We start from the raw sequence: 24,616 nt of genomic DNA, 5'->3' as shown, positions 1-24,616 counted from the left end.
CTAGCTCAAGATTGTTGGCTATGCCTGAAGGACAAGCCCCCTTATTATGTGGGCTTAGGAGTAGAAGCCATGCTTAAAAGTGTTCCACTATCTTGTCATGCATGACCCCATGCCCTCATGCTAGGAGATGTGTCATGTCTAGGAATGCTTCTTGTCTAATTAGCACTGGATATAACTTATCTGGTTCTCCCTTTCAGGCTACTTGTAATCAGTCCCTGCTTACTTCCTTAAGTACTTCAGTCTCTTATCGGGCGCCTAACAATACCTAGTTAGCCTGCACTTCAAGTTTCACTCGCTGCATCAATGGAACTGAACTAGGACATCTCCTGTGCATGTTAATTCCTGTACTTCCTCAGGTATTGTGTACAGTGGACCAGAAGGACAACTCCTCATCACTCCCACTGAACTGCATCCCAGGTTTCACTAAGCCGCCCTGCTCCTAGCTCCCCTCCTGGCCAGCCTTAGCATAGCTGGATCAGCAGCCATCAGCACGGCTGCCCTAGTTCAAGGAGAAACTAGACTAATGTCTCTGTCTCAACAGGTAGATGCTGATTTAAGCAACCTCCATTCAGCCATAGATATACTGCATACCCAAATACAGTCTCTGGCTGAAGTAGTTCTTCCTCTCCCAAGAAGGTTTATGCACAGCTCTAGGAGAGAGTTGTTGCTTCTCTGCCAATCAGTCTGGAGTCATAAAAGATACTCTTCAAAATATTCGAGAAAATCTAGATAGACACCAACAAAAGTGAGAAAATAACATCCCTTGGTATCAAAGCATGTTTAACTGGAATCCATGGCTAACTACTATAGTCACAGGTAGCCGGACCCCTTCTCCTCCTGCTGTTAGGCTTAATCTTCAAGCTGTATATATTAAACTGGTTTCTTAATTTTGTAAAACAGTGCATAGCTTCTGTCAAGCTTATGTATCTTAAAACCCAATATGACTCTCTTGTTATAACTGAGGAATCAACAATTTGATTCTGCAAAAACACAAGTGAGGAATGTAATATCTAATCTTGTTTTTAACATGAATAGACTCTCCATTAGCTATATAACCTTGTTTTAATATGAATAGACTCTCCCTTAGCTGAGAAAACCTGATGGACTCCATTTAGCTCCTTCATTTGCAAGACATCAAGGACTCCTTACCCACCCCCTTCCTCAAGGAGTTAACTTGTGTAAGCTGACTCTCAGCATATCAAAGAGTCCAATTAACTGATAAGGTACTGTGGCAAGCAATGTCCCTAGCTCCCAGGAATTCACTCGAGAGATAGCACCATAAAGTCCCTGTGTTTCTGTGCAGCAGCACCCTCACACCTATCACTTTGTGATGAATTTAAAGCCCCTGAGGGCTCTGTTCTGTTCCATTGGTCTATATCTCTGTTTTGGTACCAGTAGCATGCTGTTTTGGTTACTCTAGCCTTGTAGCATAGTTTGAAGTCAGGTAGCATGATGCTTCCAGCTTGGTTCTTTTGGCTTAGGATTGTCTTGGCAATGCAGCCTCTTTTTTGGTTCCATATGAACTTTAAAGTAGTTTTTTCCAATTCTGTGAAGAAAGTCATTGGTAGCTTGATGGGGATGGCATTGAATCTATAAATTACCTTGGGCAGTATGGCCATTTTCACGATATTGATTCTTCCTACCCATGAGCATGGAATGTTCTTCCATTTGTTTGTATCCTGTTTTATTTCATTGAGCAGTGGTTTGTAGTTCTCCTTGAAGAGGTCCTTCAGATTCCTTCTAAGTTGCATTCCTAGGTATTTTATTCTCTTTGTAGCCACTGTGAATGGGAGTTCACTCATGATTTGGCTGTTTGTCTGTCATTGGTGTATAGGAATGCTTGTGATTTTTGCACATTGATTTTGTATCCTGAGACTTTGCTGAAGTTGTTGGTCAGTTTACAGAGTTATTAGGCTGAGATGATGGTGTTTTCTGTATATAGAATTGTGTCATCTGGAAACAGGTAAGACACACGGATTATTTCTGCATTGGTATTACAGACCAAAATGCAAACTAGCCCAAGGCTGGTGCAATAGACACTGCAACTGAATATGAAATGAGTGACTAAAAGTTGAAAAGAACCATTAACTAGACCCACCAGCTGGAATATTCTGTTTTGCGCTCTTCCTTTTCTTCCCCACCCCACCATACCTTTGTCTTCCATGAGTTATTTCTGCTGCATGTTACTCTATTCTTTTTCAACCAGCTTTGGCAGAAAGATGTAGTATTTCAAGTGCTTAATATAAGATTATTCATGTTTTCTTCTTGGTGTTTTCTAATTCCATCCTTCAGTGTTAGACAAAGACATACAAAGTGATCTGGGCATGGTAGCTCACAGCTTTCATCTCAGCACTTCAAGAGGCCAAGGTGGGAGGATTGCTTGAGCCCAGGAGTTCAAGATCAGCCTGAGCAACATAGTGAGAACCACATCTCTACAAAAAATTTAAAAATTAGCAGGGCATTGTGGCACATGCCTGTAGTTCCAGCTACTCAGGAGCCTGAGGTGGGAGGATTGAAGTAGGTGGGGAGGAGCAGGAAGTCATTATAGATGCCAGAGCAACCCAAGAGAAAAAGGACACATTACAGTTAAAGCTGGGTAAAGGCAGAGATGATTCAAAGAATGCTGGAAGAGTCCAGTTGTGGGGAAGGAGGTCCCAAGCAGGGGCAGTGGGGCTGGAAGAAAAGGGTAGATGAATATGGGTGGCAAAGGCAAAAGGGGCTGGATGGGAAGCTTGTGGGGATTTGTTGGGTGTTGGTGCAGAGAAGAAGTAGTCACAGAAAGTTTCAAGGCTAAAGTCTTGGAAACTGAGAAAAGGTTGTCTATCTGACAAAAGTTAGAAATTCAGTAATGGGGACAGAATTTCCTTGTTGGGTCAAGTGTATGATCTGGGCCAGATAGTCACTGAGAGTCCACAGATATAGACCAAAGCCCCTAAGGCAGTCTCACTCCTTCCACAGAGGGAAAGAAGAGAGCAACATGATGCACAGAAGAATGATGGTCTCCTGCTAGGCCTGACACAGGACACCTGTCACATTTGTTTATGGAACACTTAGCTCTTTGGGGCTCCCAGGGACTAAAGTGTGTGCCTCAAAACATACCCTATAGGCTGCCTATTTCTATAAATCAACTAAATAATGCATTAGCTTCAGTCAGATTACTCTCAACAGTGGAAATGGTGACCCACTTCTAGTGACCCACCTGTGTGCAGAGCTGCAAGGCTTCTCAGTAAGAACACAGCCTCTCAAGTGTCCTTGATGGCCATCAAACTCCACACCTCAAGTGACTCCCCTGCCTCAGCTTCCCAAAGTTCTGGGATTACAAGCATGAGCCACCACACTGGCCTTTTTTTTTTTTGGTCGGTTTTTTTTTTTTATTTTTTTTTATTTTTAGAGACAGGGTCTCCCTGTGTTACTCAGGCAGGAGCGCAATGTCATGATCATAACTCACAGCAGCGTTCACTCTTGGGGCTCAAGCAATCCTCTTTCACCTCAGCCATCCAAGTAGCTGGGAGTACAGGCACATGCCACCATGCGTGGCTAATATTTTTTCATTTGTTTCTTTTTTCTTTGTGAGACAGAGTCTCACTCTGTTACCAAGGCTGCAGTGCAGTGGCATGATCTTGGCTCACTACAACCTCCACTTCCTGGGCTCAAGCGATTCTCCCACCTCAGCCTCCTGAGTAGCTGGGATTATAGGCATGCACCACCAAGCCCAGCTAATTTTTGTATTTTTAGTAGAGACAGGGTTTCTCCATGTTGGTCAGACTGGTCTTGAGCTCCCAACCTCAGGTGATCTGCCCACCTCGGCCTCCCAAAGTGCTGGGATTATAGGCATGAGCCACCGTGCCCAGCCATATTTTTCATTTTTTAAGCAATGCAGTCTCTCTACGTTGACCACATGATCACTCAGGTGATCCTCCTGCCTCAGCCTCCCAAAGTGCTGGGATTGCAGGCATGAGCCATGGCACCTGGCCATGGAGCACAGTTTTGCTGACATCTTGATATTACCCAATGTGTTTTTCTTTTCAGAAAAACAGAACCCATATGATACATATAAAGGCATTCAGTTTTAAGGTATTGGCTCATGAGATTATGGAGGCTGAGAAGCCTATGATCTGCTGTCTGCAAGCTGCAAGGCTAGTGGAATAGTTCAAAAGCCTGAGAGATAGAGAGCCAATAGTGTAGACTCCAATTTAGGTCTGAAGGCCTGAGCACCTCGAGCCCAGAGGACACTTCAATGTCCCAGCTCAAGCTGTCAGTTAGAAGAAGGGCAAATACAGCTATCCTCTCTCTATGTGCTCTGTTCCGGCCCTCAGTGGGTTGGAGGGTGCCCACAACACCAGGGAGAATGATCTACTTTGCCCAGTTCAGCGATTCAAATGCTAAATCTCATCTGGAAACACCCTGAAAGAGACATCCAGAAAAAATGTTTAAGCAGTTATGTGAACATCCTGAGGTCCAGCCAAGTTGACACGTAGAATTAACCATCATCCCCAGTGACACTCTTTCAGGATTTTTGACCTCCAGAACTATCAGATAATACATGTGAACTGTTTAAACCACTAAGTTTGTGGTAATTTATTACAGCAGTGACAGGAAGCTAACGCAGCCACTAACCCAAAAATCAACTTTTCTCCTTTGTAAAATGATCATGATATTTCCCCAACCACCTCATACGTTACTATGACAATCAGTGACAGAATGTTTGAATATGTTTTGAAACTATAAAAGCCTTGCCAGAACAAAATCTGCTGCCCCTTTTGATCTAGTACTTTTCCTATCCACTCAGTTCTTCCTTTGCTGACTAGTTTCTGCTCCTCTCAGGGTACATTTGATTTGGGCAAGTCTTTCCAATGACCTTCACCTTGTCTGAATGGGTGGCTGGGCCTGAGGCACTGGCCATTTCTGCTTTTTAGAATCCATCATCATCATCAAATACAGTAAGCTTTATTTAATATTTTGGTATTTTGTTCACAATGGAATATCTGCATAATTTTTGCCTTTTAAAATATGGCATTAAAGGACCATCCAAGCAACAGGAAGAGAGCTTCCTGTCCAGTGAGGCTTGAGCGACTGAAACAGTGGCCCAGAATGCATTGCGATGGCGGTAGGCATGTGGGAGGCGGAACCAGGGCCAGAAGTAGAACCATGTGGCCACTGCCGCAGCTTTTGCAGCTGGGTACTGAGTCCACCTAATGTAAAATCAGCATGGGCCAGGTGCAGTGGCTTACGTCTGTAATCCCAGCACTTTGGGAGGCTTAGGCGGGCGGATCACCTGAGGTCTGGAGTTCGAGACCAGCCTGACCAACATGGAGAAAGCCGGTCTCTACTAAAAAAAAAAAAATACAAAATTAGCTGGGCGTGGTGGCTCATGCCTGTAATCCCAGCTACTCGGGAGGTGGAGGCAGGAGAATTGCTTCAACTCAGGAGGTGGAGGCTGCCGTGAGCTGAGATTGTGCCATTGCACTCCAGCCTGGGCAACAAGAATGAAACTCCGTCTCCAAAAAAAGGAAAAAAAAATCAGCTTGATTCCACTTGGCACGGTGGCTCACACCTGTAATCTCAGCAATTTGGGAGGCCAAGGCGGGCAGATCACCTGGTCAGGAGTTCAAGATCAGCCTGACCAATAAGCTGAAACCCCATCTCTACTAAAATACAAAAAATTAGCTGGGCATGATGGTGTTCACCTGTTATCCCAGCTACTTGGGAGCCTGAGGCAGGAGAATCGCTTGAACCCAGGTGTTGGGATTCTCTCAGGATGGTGGCAGAAATATTAAAGGGAAATATTAGGGAAATCACTCAGGATGGTGGCAGAAATATTAAAGGGAAATACTAGGGAAGGTTATAGAGAATAGTCACGACCTTTTTGGAAGGCTGAAAGGTTACATAGCTTGTAATAATTGAACAGGCTGAAGGTGGCCATTTCTTACCTTAGAGCATTAGGTCATAGGGTAAATATTAGGGTCAATAGAGGTTTCCACAGTTAAGTCTGTTTACCCTACCTCCATTAACTAACCATTGAGCCAGATGGCCCTCTGTGGGCAGGCGGGCAAGGAGGTCGACCAGGAAAATTGTCTGTAATGGTATTTACTTTAGACCTCGGTATCTGAGGTTAAATATTCGTAGAATACTCTGTTAACCATGTTAATTATCCACAGGTGTGTTTACTCAAAGCTTCTGTTGTTAATTCTGTACTAAATAAATGCCTGGAGTGCAAACTGCTGAGGGATATGGCTGCCATTCTTTACAGGACTCTTCTTGGAGTCTGTGAGAGGCCTCGGACCCTCAGCTGGATTGGCAAAGCAGAGTATCTATGTGTCAGTGTACTTTATTCTTCCATTGCTGGGTCAGGGGTCTGTAAGGGACAGATTCCCCACAGCTAGTGCCCTGGTGAAAGGAGTGCTGCCTGACTGGGAGGCAGAGGTTGCAGTGAGCTGAAATCGTGCCACTGCCCTCCAGCCTGGGCCAGAGAGCAAGACTCCCTTTCAGAAAAAAAAAAAAAAAAAAAATCAGCATGATTCTTCAGAGGATCTTCAGGTTCTCCTCTGTCATTTGGTCAGCAGGCTCAGTCCACTTGCGAAGGAATGTTGGTGTTACTGCGGTGGCTTTTTTTTTTTTTTTGAGACAGAGTTGTGCTCTGTCACCCAGGCTGGAGTGCAGTGGTGTGATCTTGGCTCACTGCAAGCTCCGCCTCCCAGGTTCATGCCATTCTCCTGCCTCAGCCTCCTGAGTAGCTGGGACTACAGGTGCCCCCCACCATGCCTGGCTAATTTTTTGTATTTTTAGTAGAGACAGGGTTTCACCATGTTAGCCAGGATGGTGTCGATCTCCTGATCTCATGATCCGCCCACCTCGGCCTCCCAAAGTGCTGGGATTACAGGCGTGAGCCACTGCAGTGGCATTTAATAAGAACTTGATCCTCTACAGAAACTCTTTATGGACAAGATTAGAGAATACAAATCTAAGCGACAGACATCTGGAGGACCTGTTGACACCAGTCCACAGTATCAGCAAGTGCTGGAGAGGGAGCTTTTAAGCTTGAGCAAATATATGATAAAGTAGACATGAATAGGTTCCCCACTTCAAATTTGAAGATCCCAAATTTGAAGTCATTGAAAAACCCCAGGCCTGAAGAGATAAAGTAAAATTAATCTGGTACTTTGTCATGAGTTACTTGTACAACTAGTTAGAAGTTTCAGAATAAACATACATTTCATAACTGTGAAAAATAAATAAATAAAATATGGCATTATAATATTATATATCTTGATGACTGCATTTTTGGCACTCCCTTAAACTTGTTTCACCATAGTGTCCCACCTTATATTTACCTGCCAAAGTTAAGGACACATGCCTGGGAGATTGGTTGTATTAGGGTTCTCTACACAGATAGAACTAATGGAATATATATGCATATAAAAGGGAGTTAATTAAGTGTTAACTCACATGATCACAAGGTCCCACAATAGGCCTTTTGCAGGCTGAGGAGCAAGGATGGCCAGTCTGAGTTCCACAACTGAAGAACTTGGACTTCCATGTTTGAGGGCAGGAAACATCCAGCATGGGAGAAAGATGTAGGCTCGGAGGCTAGGCCAGTCTCTCCTTTCTGCCTGCCTATATTATAGTTGCACTGGCTGCTGATTACTAGTGCCTTTCCCAGTCCACTGACTCAATGTTAATCTCCTTTGGCAACATCCTCACAGACACACCCAGGATCAATAATTTGTATCCTTCAATCCAGTCAAGTTGACACTCAGTATTAACCATCACAAGTCCACACCTTGTCAACGTGAGCCCATACACATCTCCTGAGATTATGTTAGGTCATAATTATGGCTAACATAATACAATTATCCTTTGTACGACTGGAAATGCACCAATCCCCAACCCAAATGCTATTACATAAGGTTAATATACTTAAATGGTGATATGAAGTCAATATATCTTATGTCACATGATAAAGGAGAAAGAAAATAAAATGAAGATATTTTCTTAGTACAGGTGTATACATGCACCAACATGTTTTTAACAAAAGAAGGAGGAAATGCTGATGACAATTACTGTGGTTGTTTCTGCAGCTGGTAACATGGTTGTAGCTGGTATTGATGACTACCTTCTACTTCCCATTCTGTATTTCCTTTGTCTTCAGCAAGCACTTCAGCAGGTTGTGGGTTTTTTCCTGGTGGAGTGACCCAAACCTTCATTCCTGAAGGGTCTGGGTCATCTGCAGTCCTGCCTGGATTGGGCTGTTGTAGTTTTCCATTGACCTTAATCATAGGGCATGGTTATATGAAAAGATTAATGGATCTCCTGTATTCCTTTTTTTTTTTAAACAGAGTCTCAATCTGTTGCCCAGGCTGGAGTGCAGTGGCCTGATCTTGGCTCATTTCAACCTCCGCCTCCTGGGTACAAGCGATTCTCCTTCCTCAACTTTCCTGGAACCTGGGATTACAGTCTCATGCCACTGTGCCCAGCTAATTTTTTTTTTTTTGAGATGAATTCTTGCTCTTGTCCCCCAGGCTGGAGTGCAAATTATGTGATCTTGGCTCACTGCAACCTCTGCCTCCTGGGTTCAAGTGATTCTCCTGCCTCAGCCTCCTGAACAGCTGGGATTATAAGTGCCTGCCTCCATGCCTGGCCAATTTTTGTATTTTTAGTAGAGATGGGGTTTCACCATGTTGGTCAGGCTGATCTTGAACTCCTGTTCTCAGGTGATCCGCCTGCCTTAGCCTCCTAAAGTGCTAGGATTACAGGCATGAGCCACTGTGCCTGGCTGCGTGCCCAGATAACTTTTGTATTTTTAGTGGAGACAGAGTTTTGCCATGTTAGCCAGGCTGATCTTAAACTCCTGACCTCAGGTGGATCTCCAGTATTCCATACATACCCTTCCTTACCTCTGTCCTGACATAGTAGACTGATTTCATCTTGATAATCTGGGTCAGTCAACCCCAGCCACCACTGTAACTCCCTTTTTAGCCTATTGACTTAAAGGGAGGAGGAGCCCAAAGTGTCCAGGTGGTAATCTTAACTTCCAGTTTAATGGAATCATTGTTGTGTCTACTGGTGGCAGCATTCCTCCCTCTGGAACTAAAACCTCTAGGCCAGCAGAACATAATGTTGTGGGACTAGGAAGCAAACATTTTGGTAGTGGGTCACCAGGGGTGATGATGAGTGGTGCCACTTCCACTTTCATCCCTTGATTCCTGGACCCATGAATCCTGGCTATGGGAGAAATAGTACCATATATTTGATGCTGATTCAGAGCATACATGGCCTTCTGGAGAACTTTGCCCCAGGCCTGCAAAGTATTGTCACCTAGTTGGCATTGTAATTGTGGCTTCAAAAGGCCATTCCACTGTTCTATCAATCCAGCTGCTTCAGGATGATGGGGAACATAGTAAGACCAATGAATTCTGTGAGCATGAGCCCACTGCCACACTTCTTTAGCCATAAAGTGAGTCAGAGGCAATACTGTGTGGAATACCATGACAGTGGATAAGGCATTCCGTGAATCCACAGATGGTAGTCTTGGCAGAAGCATTGCATGCAGGATGGGCAAACCCATATCTGGAGTAGGTGTCTATTCCAATGAGGACAAATCTCTGCTCTTTTCATGATGGAAGTGGTCCAATATAATCAAACTCCTACCAGTAGTTGGCTGATCACCTTGAGAAAGGAATGGTTCCATATTAAGGGCTCAGTGATGGTCTCTGCTGCTGGCAAATTGGGCACTCAGCAGTGGTCATAGCAAGGTCAGCCTTGGTAAGTGGAAGTCCATGTTGCTGAGCCCCTGCATAACCTCCATACCTGCCACCATGGTCACTTTGTTCATGGGCCCACTTGGCGATGACAGAGGTGGTTAGGGAAAGAGGATGAGTGGTGTCCACAGAACAGGTCATTCCATCCCATTGATTATTGAAATCCTCTTCTGTTGAGGTTATGCATTGGTGGGCACTCACATAGGATACAAATATCTTCACAGTTTTTGACCACTCAGAAAGTTCCATCCACATACTTCTTCCCCAAATTTGTTTTTCACCCATTTCCCAATGATGCTTCTTCCAAGTCTCTGACCATCCAGCCAAACCAATGGCTACAGCTCATGAATCAGTATAGAACCTCACATCTGGCCATTTCTCCTTTAATGCAGAGTGCACAACCAGGTGCACTGCTCAAAGTTCTGCCCACTGGGAAGACTTTCCTTTGCCACTATCCTTTAGGGATATCCTAGAAAGGGGCTGTAGTGCTGCAGCTGTCCACTTCTGGGTGTTGCCTGTATATCGTGCAGAATCTTCTGTAAACCAGACCATACTTTCTTTTCCTCTGTCAACTGATCTTAGGGAATGTCCCATAAGGATATCATTGCAGGACGGGGGAGAGAAGACAGGGTGGCAGGGGTGGAGCCCTTGGGTGTTTAAGCTACTTCCTCATGTAACTTACTTGTGCTCTCACGACCTACTACAGCCCAATCACATATATACCACCTCCATTTGATGATGGAATGCTGCTGTCCATGACCCACTTTATGGATAGATGGCTCAGAAAGCACCCAGTTCATGATAGGCAGTTCAGGTTGCATGGTGACTTGATGACCTGTAGTTGAATGTTCAGTTTCCCCCAAAGCCCAGTAATAAGCCAAGAGCTATCGCTCAAAAGGACAGTAGTTACCCACAGAAGATGGCAGGGCCTTGCTCCAAAATCCTAGAGGCCTCTGCTGTGATTCACCTATGGAAGCCTGCAAAGCCTCCAAACAGCATCTCTATCTGCCACTGAAACCTTAATCACCATTGGATCTGCTGGGTCATATGACCCAAATGGCAGCACAGCTTGCACAGCAGCCTGGACCTGTTGCAGAGCCTTCTCCATTTGTGGACCCCATTCAAAACTGGCAGCCTTTTAGGTCACTTGATTAATGGGCTGGAGTAACACACCCAAATGAGGAATGTGTTGCCTCCAAAATCCAATAGGTCCACTACTCATTGTACCTCTTTCTTGGTTGTAGGAGGGGCCAAATACAGCAACTTATCCTTCACCGTAAAAAGAATATCTTGACAAGTCTCACACCACTGGATCCCTAGGAATCTTACTGAGGGTAAGATTGAATGAACTTATCTCACCAATAAGTTCAATGCATTTGCTATTCTTTCTCCCTTTCTTTCTTTCTCTTTCTTCTCTTTCTTTCTTTCTCTTTCTTTCTTCTTTCTTTATTTCTTTCTTTTTCCTTCTTTCTTCCTTTCTTTCCTTCTTTCCTTCTTTCTTTTTTGAGACGGAGTCTTGCTCTGTTGCCCTGGCTGGAGTGCAGTGGTGTGATCTCAGCTCACTACAAGCTCCGCCACCCAGGTTCATGCCATTCTCCTGCCTCAGCCTCCCATGTAGCTGGGACTACAGGCGCCCGCCAACACGCCTGGCTAATTTTTTGTATTTTTAGTAGAGACGGGGTTTCACCGCGTTAGTCAGGATGGTCTTGATCTCCTGACCTCGTGATCTGCCCGTCTCGGCCTCCCAAAGTGCTGGGATTACAGGTGTGAGCCACCGCGCCCGGCCTATATTCATGTTTATATGTGATATGGTTTGGCACCCAAATGTCATCTTGAATTGGAACTCCCACAATTCCCATGTGTTGTGGAAGGAATCTATTGGGAGGTGACTTAATTATAGGGGCAGGTCTTTCCTGTGCTGTTCTAAAGAGAGTGAATGAGTTTCACAAGATCTGATGGTTTTCAAAAATGGGAGTTTCCCTATACAAGCTCTCTCTCTTTGCCTACTGCCATTCATGTAAGAGATGAGTTGCTTCTCCTTATCTTCCACTGTGACTATTAGGCTTCCCCAGCCTCATGGAACTGTAAAAGACATTAAACCTCTTTCTTTTGTAAATTGCCCAGTCTTGGGTATGTCTTTATCAGCAGTGTGAAAATGGACTAATACAATGTGCATATATGTAGAATAATATATATACATACTGTATGTACATACCATATATGTATGTATACATACATGTATATATACACACAGATGCACACACATACATATATACACACATATACATACAATTATATATGCACATACACATACATATGTATATACACATACATATACACATAATACATACACACACACAGATAGTTAAAAAATTAGGACCTAACTATTGCCTACGCAGGCGGGCCGTGGTGTTTATCACAGCCCTCTGCAGCCTCAAACTCCTGGGCTCAAGCAGTCCTACCTAAGCAGCTTCCCAAAGCGCTGGGATTACGGAGTGAGACACCATGCTGACCTACACATTTTAAGTACAAGCCTTCATCTGATATGGATTTTGCAAATATTTGCTTGCACTCTGTGATGTGTTTTTTTCACTGTATTAAATGTCTTTTGTACACTTCTAAAGTTCTACTGATGTCTAACATCATTTCTTTTTTTTTTTTTTGTCCGAGATGGAGTCTTGCTCTGTCACCTAGGCTGGAGTGCAGTGGCACCATATTGGCTCAGTGCAACCTCCGCCTCCAGGGTTTAAGCAATTTTAGTGCCTCAGCCTCCCCAGTAGCTGCGATTACAGGCACGCACCACCACGCCTGCTAATTTAATTGTTGTGTTTTTAGTAGAGATGGGGTTTCACCATGTTGGCTCATCTTGAACTCCTGAGCCTCAGGCTCTCAAAGCAGTGGGTGGCTCACATGCGTGAGCCACCGTGCCTGGCTAACATCGTTTATTTTTTCTTTGATGCATCATGCTTTTGCTACTCTATCTAATAAGTCATCACAGGCTGCATGTGGTACCTCACATCTGTAACACTACCAGTTTGGGAGGCTGAGGTGGGCGGATCAGTTAGGGTCAGGAGTTCAAAACCAGCACGGCCAACATGTTGAAACCCCATTTCTACTAAAAATAGAAAACAAAACAAACAAACAAAAACAATTAGCTGGCTGTGGTGGCAGCTGCCTGTAATCCCAGCTACTTGGGAGACTAAGGCAGAATTGCTTGAATTGGCAGAGGCTGCAGTTAGCCAAGATGGCACCACTGCACTCCAGACTGGGCAACAAAGTGAGAGACTCTGTCTCCAAAAAAAAAAAAAAAAAAAAAAAAGTAACTGCCGAACCCAAGGTTGTCTAGGTTTTCTCCTATGTTATCTTCTGGGAGTTTTTATAGTTTTGTCTTTTACATTTAGGGCTATTGTCTATTTTATTTTTTGTGAAAGGTATAAAGTCTATGTCTAGAGTTTTTTTTTTTTTTTTTTTTTTTTTTTGCATATGATGTCCTGTTGTTCCAGCACCGTGAGTTAAAAAGAATGAACTGCCTTTGCTCCTTGCTCAAAGATTAGTTGAGGTGGGGTGCTATGGCTCAAGCCTCTAACCACAGCAATTTGGGAATGTGAGGCAGACAGTTTGACACAGTCTGGGGTAACATGGTGAGATCTCAACTCTACAAAAAATGCAAAACACTTAGGCATGCTGGTGCTCGCCTGTAGACTCATCTACCTGGCAGACTGAGGTAGGAAGCTGTAGTGAGCGGAGACCACACCACTGCACTCCAGGCTTTTTGTGGGTTCCTACTGCCTTTTTTTTTTTTTTTTTTAAGATGTTGTCTTGTTCTGTAGCCCAGGCTGGTGGCCTGATCTCCTCTCACTGCAATCTCCACCTCCCAGGTTCAAGCTATCCTCCTGTCTCAGCCTCTGAGCAGCTGGGATTACAGGTGCAAGTCACCACGCCCAACTAATTTTGTATTTTAAGTGGAGACGGGGTTTCACTGTATTGATTAGGCTGGTTTCAAACTCCTGACCTCAGGTGATCCACCCACCTGGGCCTCCCAAAGTGCTGGAATTACAGGCATGAGCCACTGCACCCAGCCCCTACTGGCTTTTAATTTGAATTCTGGATACTCGGCCTGCATGATTGCTCATGCCTGTAATTCCACCACTTTAGGAGGCCAAGGAGGGCAGGTCACTTGAGGTCAGTAGTTTGAGACTAGCCTGGCCAACATGGTGAAACCTGTTCTCTACTAAAAACACAAAAATTCGCCAAGTGTGGTGCTGCATGCCTGTAACCCCAGCTACCCGGGAGGCTGAGGCAGGAGAATCACTTGAACCCGGGAGACGGAGGTTGTAGTGAGCCGAGATAGTGCCACTGCACTGCTGCCTGGGAGACAAAGGGAAAGTCAGTCTCCAAAAAAAAAAAAAAAAAAAAAAAAAAAAAAAAAAAAATCCAGGTACTGTTGGTGACATTTGTTGCAAACAGATGTGTTTTTCCCCTGCCTCCAATTAGTAAGTGAAAATAACTGGAACACACACACACACACACACACACACAGAAAATAACTGGAACACACATCTCTAGTGCAGTGGGTATCTGTGGAAATTATTGTGGCTCGCTTTGTCAGAATGCACTAGCTCCTTCCAACTTTATTTTCTTGTTTTCTCCCACCTGGTAGGACTGCACATTTGAAAAATTCGAAGCATTACATAACACAGTCTATCACTTATCTACCGCCCACCTAACATTTCAGAAAGAGGAATTTTGGTGATTGCATGATAAATAGAGGAGGTCTGTCTTCCTGCCTTAGTGTTACAGTGTCCTTTGGTGTTCTATAAGCCTATGACAAAAGCTATTGACTATAAGGGCAGTAAACCCGGTGGGATACAGGCAGGATGGATTCTGAGCTGTCTTGCAGTTAGCTACAGAAGATCAGCTGCAAAACTCGGCTACCCTGTGCTCCCGTTTGAGAGTGAGGATTTCCATCACTTTCTCCCACTTTAAAAGATTGACATCTGCCAAGTAATTAGAACATACAAAGAGGTCTTTTAACCAAGTTCAGTTTGGAATTTCCAAGTGCTAAGCAGGGGTGGCAGGCTAGGAGGACGGTTTGGCTGTGCAGCTACTTGAGAGGGTGCGGTAGCCGAGGGCTGCGTCCACGTTAAGTCCAGAGTTGTAAAGACTTCTACTCTTTACTTTCCAAAACTGAACGAGCAAGGCTATAGAAGAATCAATTAACCGCAAAGTGACCCTAGAGGCGGAAAAAATACAGCGCTTCCACCAGAAGGCGGTGGGGGAAGGGAAGCACGTGTAGCCAGGGTAGGGTTGCATCATGAGCTCGCTTGGGTTTTCTCTTGCACCCTTCGTTTTTCGATTGCATGCAATACCTCAGCATCAGTTTACACAAGCCCAGGGAGTCCGGGAGCAATGAAGGGCAGGCTCAGTGGAAGGTCCCAAGTCTGTCTGGAGACCTTTGAATGGCAGCTGGTAAGACATAATAAGACACAACCTGTTCTGCTGATTCACAATTATGGAGACTGTGTATGTGTATTTTTTTTTTATCGATGTGCTCTAATGATGGTGTAGCAACCGTGATTTCATATCATTGATGTTTTTACAGCAATATTTCGCAGGGTAATTTTCAGGTCTGCTTTTTTGTTGGAGGATCGACCCCTTAAAAATTCATCTCGGGTTCCCGTCCCCCCACAACCTGAGCGTCTAACGCGGGAGGAGGAGCAAGTGAGGTTATAAATTGCTGAGTGTACTGGGATCTTAGCACAAAGCTCATTATATACTAAAAGGAGGGGCAAACTTATTTAAAAATATTCAACACGGCAGGCCTCAGAGGTGCTGGGGAGGGGGAGTGGAAATCTGTTTAACTGAATTAAGGCCGCGCGCGAAGGGAGGAAAGAGCGCTGGGGACTTGAGTGCACCAGGGCCCGTCCGTGTAAGCACTGGCAACGCAAAGCACCTTACAAACGCCCGAGGTCTGAAGCCTGGGAGTGGCGGTGGAGGTGAGTCTCCCAGCCTCCTCTTCAGTTCGTACACGCGAGGTCCTGGCTTTTACGCCAGTTTGTCCCTAAGCATTTCTGGCTCTTTCTGGGAGGTGTTTTGCAAAGGGGGGAGCGTCTGCCTGTCCCCTTTTTCGAGATGGGAAATGACAACTGGGGTGTCTTCTAAGACGATTTTGACGGAGATACACCCTCGGACAGGTGACGGGGGTTCCGTGGGGGCAGCGGGCGGCTTCCTTTTTCGGTTGGGGGAAGGCAACAGTCTAGCAGTGGGCCAGGTTCCTCTCACCCACCCTCGGCATAGGGGAGGGGTCGGTTCGCAGTTCCCCACTCTCCTCAGGGGAAGGGCTGGTTCCGGATCTAAACCACTGGGGCGCTGGAGCTGGGGCTGGTGGGAGGCGGGTTTCCCTCCGCCGGCTGTTGGGGAGGGGCGGGCCGCGGCGAGTGGGTGCCCTCTCGCTCTCAGTCCTCCCGGCCCGCGTTTGCATGCTAGCGGCCGCTCCCAGTGGTGGTCACTGCCAGTGCCAATCCCTTGCGCCGCCGTGCAGTCCCGCCCTCTGTCGCTGCAGCCGCCGCGCCCGCTCCAGTGCCCCCAATTCGCGCTCGGGAGCGAGGAGCCGCCAACACCCCAGCTCCGCTGCTGCCGCCACCGCAGTGCTCTCTAGTCGCCATTGGTTACCGAAACTTTCCGGTACCCGCGACCTTTCCGGGACTCCGCGGCGGCGGGGTAGAGGCGGCCCAGGGGCGGCACGCGGCTGCTGCAGTGCGCCGGGCTCTTTTCGGCCGCCGCACTGCCGGGCCTCACAGGCTGCCCTCCTGAGAGAGGCTCAAAGCACGGCCAGGTACGCGCCGCCGCCGCAGTTGCGCTGCTAGCGACGAGGTGAGTGCTAGCTGTTTGGTGGGCCGGGCGCGGGGTCCGCAAACTTTTGCGTAGGGCGCTGACTCCCTGCGGTCCTGCCGGCGGCTCCGGCTGTCCAGACGCTCCGCTCGCGACGAACTCCTGGAGACGCAGGGCCCCAGCTGTTCCCGCAGCACTTGGACTAGGGTGCGGAGCGCTCCCTGGACTCAACAATACCGGGAGGTGTCCGCTCCCCCAAAGTGCCTGCGCGCGGTGTTGGGAGTGGACGGAGGTTGGCGGGAGACGCTCCTTTATTTGGGGAAGGGGGAGGCGGCTGCTAAGTTTAGGAAAGTACTCGGTTTCTTTCCTAGTGCCCCTTTGTTTGCCGCTCTTGGGATTTGCTGGGCCCAGCGCCACTGCTGATGGGCGGAAGGGGCAGCTGGCGGGATTTTTCACGCCCCGGTGGAGGGGAGTCCCTTTCATCCACGGGACTCGGGCCGGCCTTCCCCGACCTGGGTGGAAGCGCAGTCGCGCAGAGCGGGGCGACCGGCTGGCTAGCCGGCTCGGGCCCGCGCCGTCTGCTCAGTTTCTGAGTCGCAAAACCGTCAAGAAACTCGGAAGCTCCCCTCCCCCGCCCATCTCTCCGGCCCCAGCGCGCAGTCAAGTCTGGGGGCAACCCCCTCCCCCGGCGCCCCCGCTCTGTTTGGGGTCTGCACAGCGGCGCCAGGGTAAAGCGCAGACCTGTTGATCCTAGGTTCTGGCGGGTCGGGGTCTGGCAGATCCTGGGTCCAGCCTTGCTTCCCAGTGGTACCTTCTCTCACGCAGGAGGCGGGGCCGTCCGCTTTCGGGAGTCAGTGATCGCCGGATATGTGACAACTGTGGGTCGTTGGAGTCCCGCCGGCGCTGGGCTAGGCCCTGGACTTCACGTACATCGGCTGTGCGTGGTCATGCCGGAGGCAGGGGCTCACTCATTGCACCGGCCTCATGTTGCTGCAGCCAGCTAAGTGCGTCGAAAATTCCACAAAGTTAGGGACCGATGTGATTATTTTCGAATCGGTGGTGTTCTGGAGCAAAACCTAGTAAGAAACAAAATCCCACCCTCTGTTTTATTTGCAACTGTTTTGCATGGTCATGAGTGGCTTGACCTGCCTTCTGGGTGTTTTCCTCTGCTGGCACGCCAGAATCTCTGGTTCAGCCTGGAAGGCGAGGGGCAGGACTCCCCAGACAGTGGCCTCAGTGTGGTAAGTGGCTCTTGACAATTTTATGAAAAATTTAGAAGTCCTTCCTAGAAAAGGTGCAATTAGGAAAAATAAAATACAGGAAAATGTTGAGTATGATGCATTTATTTTAAAGAGTAATCATGTCTCAGATATGTTACAGATTTTTGTGGAAAGCCGCCGAGCTGGGTAACTGACACAACAAAAGTTGTTCATCACTGGATCCATTTATTAAAAGGGGACCTTAAGGCGATTGCAGGCCTAGTAGAACACACACCTGTGGGGCAAAAATGGAAATTTGTGGTGTAGTTCTGCCACCCTGGCTCCCTCACTCCCAGGCATTTGGCCCCTTTACTGGGCTCCGAGGAGTCCTCTGCTAGCAGTTTTAAAGAGGAAACTGGGCTGGGCGTAGTGGCTCACACCTGTAATCCCAGCACTTTGGCAGGCCAAGGCGAGTGGATCACCTGCAGTCAGGAGTTCAAGACCAGCATGGCCAACATGCTGAAACCGCATCTTTACTGAAAATACAAAAGTTAGCAGGGATGATGCCAGGTGCCTGTAATCCCAGCTACTTGGGAGGCTGAGGCAGGAGAATCGCTTGAACCTGGGAGGTGGAGGTTGCAGTGAGCTGCTGTCCCACCATTGCACTGCAGCCTGGGAGACAAAGCGAGACTCTGTCTCAAAACAAACAAACAAAAACAAACAAACAAACAAACAAAAAAACTGTGGAAAAATAACTTTACTGTAGACACACTTAGAAGTGAATGATTACAATTCTGGAGTACCATTGGTTCTATACAACATAATCTTGGATTTTAGTTAGAAGATTTTTTTCGCCTTTTAAGGTAACAGTTCATTAAAAAATACATTGATCTACTGCTAGGTGCCAGGTATTCTGCTGGGCCCAGGGCACACCACGAACAAAGCAAAGCCCTGTTTTGGGGACTTTAGATTTGGGGTAGGATAGAGGATGCCCTGGTCACCAACTGCAGTGTACTACTAGGATCCTGCGTGGGAGGAGTTTTTAGGTGTTCTTAGTCTTCTTTTACCCAAGGCTGATCAGTCCAGTAATTATGACTGTCTCCCTTTACATTTCACATGTTGATACACAAATCATCTAACTGCTCTGGAAAGTTTGGGCATTTTAATGGACTGCATGGAGATATATTATAGTGTGGGGCTTTGGAGTCTAGTTGGTTTTGAGTCTGTTTTATCTAGTGGAGGCTCGGTTTTCTCATCTGTGAGATGGCACCAGGAGTCTCTCTCACAGAGCTTTCTAAGAGACTGTACAGCTTTTGGGAGCTGACAAAGTGGTGATTAGAGCCCCTGAGTTAATCTCCACAATGACAGGTTCCAATGACCTAGGTATGTTTGAGAGAAAACTACCTTTGTCCCCATTTGTCCTTAAGTTGTGAAAGGGCCCACCATGTTTACTTTGCCCTTGAGCAATTGTGTAACTTTGAACTCCTGCAGCTTTTTTAAGCACCATTTTTCATGTGTAAATTTAAAAAACAGAACTAGAATTCCCCAAAGTCCAGCTCTTAAGCTTGGTGTTACTTTGCTTTTCTATCTAGTGTGGATCTTCCCACTGGGAAACAAAAGATCTATAAATTGTACACACACAGGAGACTCTACATTGAATATGCTTATAGAAATACATGTATGTATGTTTGTGTGTGTATGTGTTTGCATATGTAGATGTATCAACAGAGTCACAGAAAGTCTACCACAGGGGATCAGATGGTTTCTTCCATAGCTTTATCATTGCATTTAGTAGCCAGTTGCCACATATGGCTATTTAGACTTAATTGAAAGTAACAGTTCTGTTTTATCAGTTGTACTAGCCCTATTTCATGTACTCTGGGGCTGCATGAGGTTAGGTGGCCACCATACTGGACGGTCATGCGCGGTCATATTGGATAGCAGGAAACTTGCAGAAAGTTCTATTGGAGTATGTTACTTTGTAGTTATTGCAGTGAAACCTTAATAAAGAAAACTGTTGGCCAGGTATGGTGGTTCATGCCTGTAATGTTAGCACTTTGGGACACCAAGTGGGGAAGAAGGCTTGAGGCCAGGAGTTTGAGACCTCATCTCTACTAAAAACATTTAAAAAATTAACTGGGCATCGTAGTGCGAGTCTATAATTCCAGTTGCTCGGGAGGCTGAGGTTGGAGGATTTCTTGAGCCGAGGAGTTCTGGAGCACACATCTGCGCTCCATCCTGAGTAACAGAGGAATAATCTATCTTAAAAACAAAATAAAACAAAACCAAATGCAGCAGTCATGCCTGGGTGTGGTGGTTCATGCCTGTAATCCTAGCACTTTGGGAGGCTGAGGTGGGTGGATCACTTAAGGTCAGAAGTTCAAGACCAGCCTGGGCAACATGGTGAAAACATGTTCTGTATTAAAAAAATACAAACATTAGCTGAGTGTGGTGGTGCATGTCTGTGATTCCAGCTACACAGAAGACTGAGGTGTGAGAATTGCTTGAACCCAGGAGGTGGAGAGGTTGCAGTGAGCCGAGATCGCACCACTGCACTCCAGCTTGGGGAACAAAGTAAGACTCTGTTTCAAAACAAACAAACAAACAAAACCCCAAACAACTACAACCAAAAAACAGCAGTCAAGAGAGTTGTGCTTTTTGTGGAGGAAGGTGCGAAGCCAGTGAAATTGAAAATAACTCACAGGTGGGCTCATTTTTCTAAAAAAATGACTCATTTCAGCCAGTGATTTGGCCAGGAAAATGATTTCAGCAAATGGGTTATTAACCTGAAGTTGATAAACTCTAGTTTTAGATTGAGGTGGTTTGGTCCAATTTTGATTTAAACAACAGAACTCCAAGCTTGAGTCCCTCAATGAGTGTTGAATTTTGGGCAAGGCATTTAGCTGCTGTGTGTCCCAGTTTCCCCATCTTAAAAAATGACACTGCCAGTCCCCATGTTGCCAACCTTAGCAGATTGTGGTAAATATCCCTCAGGATGGTGTAGGTGGAAGGCTTAAGTAAAATAAAAGGTGCTTCTGTCAGTAACAGTCCTGTGCCCAGGTACTGTAGTGCCATATCTGTTATTTTCAGACCCTCACATACTCTGGATACCTTGGGCTTTCCCTTCCCGTTCTTTAAGTTTACGGCCTAAGTATCGAGGTTAAGTCTCTTGAGATCAAAGTCTTCTGTATTAAAAGACTAATAAAGAATCCTTCCAACAAGGTGAGACTTCCCAGTAGTCCAAGTGTTTTAAAAACCTCAAATCACGACTGTTAGCTGTTTTCTGCACAGCAGTCTTGAGTCAGTATGTTATTTTTCTTACTTGGTAGATATGTCATTTGTATGGGTCTTTGTATTTTTTATGGCAATGAATGAGAAATTTTATTTGTCAGTGAGGATAGGGGAAAAACCGAACTGTGTGTCTTTAGAGAGGTGAATTCCCAGATTAACTCCCCTGCCATTTGTTCTTTCTTTGGTGTCTTGTCAGGACTCTGGTGTCACCTCCTGTCAGCCTTTGGTTGAAAGCACTTGGAAACTTGGGTAGCTGATATTCTCCAGAGGCAGAAAAATGTTCCCAGCCAAGAGAGGCCATCTCCAGCAGGTCCTGAGTGTCAGGAATTCAGATTCTCTGCCCCACTCCTGCTGGATAGGAGGACACTTCCATTAGAACCTGGGCCTGGCCCCTTTCCAGTTTTCTGCTGGGAGTCCAGATTCTGGTGCTTTGCTCCGAAGCAGTGCCTGTGGGCCTCCGGGCCTGGCTCATCATCACAGCTTCTCTACTCAGTGAGGAGATCATCATTGTGCTGCTTTTCTGATGCCTTCCATTTGCCTTTTTCTCCACTTGGGAAAAACAAAAAAAGCTAGTATGCTACATCCTGAAAAGTTGTTAATCCTTCACCACCACATACATTGAACAATCAGTTCCAGCTGGGAAGTACCACTAAAGGCATATTGTAAACTTTTTTTTCTAATTGGAAAGGTAAACTTTCCCCCCCCATAACTATTTTTAGTGTGAAGGAAGTAACTGACCTCTTGAGTCAGAGATGGCACTCGAGTTTTTCCCCATGGGTCTTGCCTGCTACACTCCTGGCCACCCTTTCTCTGGGGCTTGACCAAATGGACCACACTGGCCAGCCTGACAAACCCACCAGAACCAAAAGAAAAGCTGGATGTGGGAAAGGGCTGAAGAACTCCACGTGTCTAAGAGATCCTGGGTTGAGAAGAGGAGTTTCAGATTTCCAATGGAGAAATGCAACCATTAAAGAATGCGCCCCTGCACAGCCATCACCATCAAACATTTATGGAGAATCCACTGCATGCCTGAATGTTGCAGTAGTGAATTGGAAGCCGTTACAGATGGAATTGGAGCAAATTTAAAGTAAAGATGGAAGAGAGACTAGGTTGAGTTTTCAGAAGTTGGTACTGTTTCCTTTTGCCTAGGTCTGTTCTTGGCGGATGAGATCAGACAGATTGACATCGGGCATGCTACATGATGTGTTCAGAAGAAAGGGAAGACTTAGAAATGAAAGTAGAGGCCAGGTGTGGTGACTCATGCCTGTAATCTCAGCACTTTGAGAGGCCGATATGGGCAAATCACTTGAGGCCAGGAGTTCAAGACCAGCCTGGCCAACATGGAGAAACCTTGTCTCTACTAAAAATACAAAAATTATTGGGTTGTGGTGGTAGATGCCTGTAATCTCAGCTACTTGGCAGACTAAGACATGAGAATTGCTTGAGCCTACCAAGAGGCGGAGGTTGCAGTGAGCCGAGATGGTAACACTGCACTCGAGCCTGATGACAGTGAGACCCTGTCTCCAAAAAAAAAAAAAAAAAAAAAGCCTCTAATCCCAGCAATGTGGGAGGCTGAGTCGGGTAGATCACCTGAAGTCAGGAGTTTGAGACCAACCTGGCCAACATGGTGAAAAATCCCACCTCTACTAAAAATATGAACATTAGCTGGGCTTGGTGACACATGCCCATAATCCCAGCTACTTAGCTTGAGGTAGAATCAATCACTTGAACTGCGGAGGTGGAGGTTGCAGTGACCTGAGATTATGCCATTGCACTGTAGCCTGGGCAACGAGAGCGAAATGCTGTCTCAAAAATATATAAACAAATGAATAAGTAAATAAATGAAGAAGAAGAAAGAAATGAAGGTAGACAATATGCTTGCTTATTGGAACGATGTTTCCAACACTGAGTTCTGGAATGTTACAGCCAACCAGTGGCTCTTATTTGGGACACTTTTTTCCTTCACTTTTGAAGGGGGCATTTGCTAATGTCTAGAGACATTTTTGGGCTCCCACAGCTGGAAAAGGTAGAGGGAGCTCCTGGCATCTGGTGGGTGGAGCCCTGGGATGCTGCCCAGTGCCCTGTGTGCACAGGATGGCTCCACCACAGAGAATGGTTTGGCCTCAAGTGCCAACAGTGCCAAGGAGAACCTGAATTGTATAGTCAGCTATAGCAAGAGTCCCCAGCCTTGGGCCTCAGACCGGAACAGGTCTGTTGTCCTGTTAGGAACCTGCAGGAGGTGAACAGCAGGCTAGTGAGCATTGCCATTTGAGTTCTACCTCCTGTCAGATCAACAGTGGCATTACATTCTGATAGGAGTGAGAACCATGTTGTGAACTGCACATGCAAGGGATTTAGGTTTTGTGCTTCTTATGAGAGCCTAACTAATTCCTGATGATCTGAGGTGGAACAGTTTCATCCTGAAACCATTCTCCACCCCACCCCATGGAAAAGTGTATTCCATGAAAGTGGTCCTTCATGCTAAAAAGATTGGGGACCACTGAACTGTTCAGTCCTGTTTTGGTCAAGGCCTGTGGGGGAGATGGGGAGGTGGATGCCAAGGAAAAATAAACATCAATTTCTGTAGTTGTCAAGACACACAAGTTTTAGGGTGACGTATTAGGAAATAAATCACCATAGCTGCTGATCAATACAGTAAGAGTTTCAGATGCTCACAGGAGAAAGCGAAGGAGGAGGTAGGAAGTGGATTTTGCAGAATGATCACAAATGAGGTCAGCGGGTGTCGCAGTGGACAATGGGGAGGCAGTGGAGCGGGAGCATTGCTAGCTGTGCAAGCTCTGCTTCAGCACAGGTCTCCTAGAACCCTACATGTAAGTACCCCCTTAGTGCCTGTTTCTCAGCCCCTTCCTTTTGGCTTTATTAATATCATCACAGAGGTACTACGTCTTACTTACAAGGAGGGTCAGCTCCTTGATACTTTGGAGTTGCTTACGAACAAGTTGCACAAGGTTTCTCTCTGTGCTCAGTGAATTGTGAGTGGTGTAGGGTCACTAAGAAATCTCAGAAGGGACTTAGTGTGCCACCTTCATCTCATTCTCTTCTTACAGCTATTGAAATGAGACAGGGTGGGGCAGCTGGATACGGACCTGTATTATACTTAGTGGAGGCCCTCTTTCAAGTGTCTTTAGGAAAAAGGCGTCTAAAGTGAGGTCCTGCTGTGTGGCATGTTTCATCCTGAGCCAGCCTCTGGTCCCCATGTCCAAGTGAGCCCCAGAGCTGCCCAGAGTCATGCCTGTTTTCAGGGACTCTGTGTTTCGGCTGGACTTGGGGGCTGGGGACAGCTATGAGGGAAACCTCATTTGTAGCCACTGTGCCATGCACTGTGTGCATCTTTGAGCACATCGGAGAGTTTCTGTAGCATTAGTATTCTCATTGAGACAGAAGGTGGGTGGGGTGGGGGGTGTGGGGAGAAAGATTTCCCAGGCTTGTTATATTAAATGAGCTAGAATTATATTTTCATGTATTTTGAATTTTTACTTATCTATTTGTTCTTGAGACGGTCTCACTGTTGCACAG

At 46.2% G+C, this 24,616-nt stretch overlaps 1 protein-coding gene, 1 long non-coding RNA gene and 1 pseudogene across 2 annotated transcripts in view; 2 read left to right on the top strand and 1 right to left on the bottom strand.

Moving 5' to 3' along the window:
• The window catches only part of AMELY (amelogenin Y-linked), a 209,182-nt gene extending 191,577 nt beyond the window's left edge, over positions 1-17,605 (bottom strand). Inside the window, exon 1 of the mRNA XM_054677201.2 lies at positions 17,331-17,605. The gene's annotated coding sequence lies outside the window, so the exon portion shown is untranslated. The remainder of the gene's footprint in view (positions 1-17,330) is intronic.
• LOC100610795 (ATP synthase-coupling factor 6, mitochondrial-like) lies at positions 5,092-7,200 on the top strand (annotated as a pseudogene).
• Positions 17,606-20,178: 2,573 nt separating the features above from the next.
• Positions 20,179-22,921, top strand: LOC134809399 (uncharacterized). Its single transcript, XR_010154985.1, has 2 exons — positions 20,179-20,362; positions 21,276-22,921. It is a non-coding gene; the product is annotated as an uncharacterized LOC134809399 (long non-coding RNA).
• Positions 22,922-24,616: the final 1,695 nt, after the last annotated feature.

Source organism: Pan troglodytes, chromosome Y, assembly GCF_028858775.2.
Source record: "Pan troglodytes isolate AG18354 chromosome Y, NHGRI_mPanTro3-v2.0_pri, whole genome shotgun sequence".
NCBI lineage: Eukaryota > Metazoa > Chordata > Mammalia > Primates > Hominidae > Pan > Pan troglodytes.
The sequence above is the reverse complement of the archived record's forward strand: the minus strand, read 5'-3'. Positions and strand labels throughout refer to the sequence as shown.